Consider the following 213-nt stretch of genomic DNA (forward strand, 5'->3'; position numbering starts at 1 on the left):
TAGTTAAATAAATACGAGAGAGAACCTTGTACATTAAACACAGTTTTGAAGTAACTGTCAGATCTTCCTTCTTTGAGTGGTTTCATAGATACAAGAGAGGGAACTGGATTTCAGTCTAAGCTTTTGGAATCTGTTGAACTAACAGCAGGTGCTTATATTTCAGAAAACACATCAGGAACTTCTTTCTCTTCATTTGTTTTTTTCATTTTCTGT

The sequence above is a fragment of the Aythya marila genome, assembly GCF_965140915.1.
Source record: "Aythya marila genome assembly, chromosome: 1".
Taxonomy (NCBI): Eukaryota; Metazoa; Chordata; class Aves; order Anseriformes; family Anatidae; genus Aythya; species Aythya marila.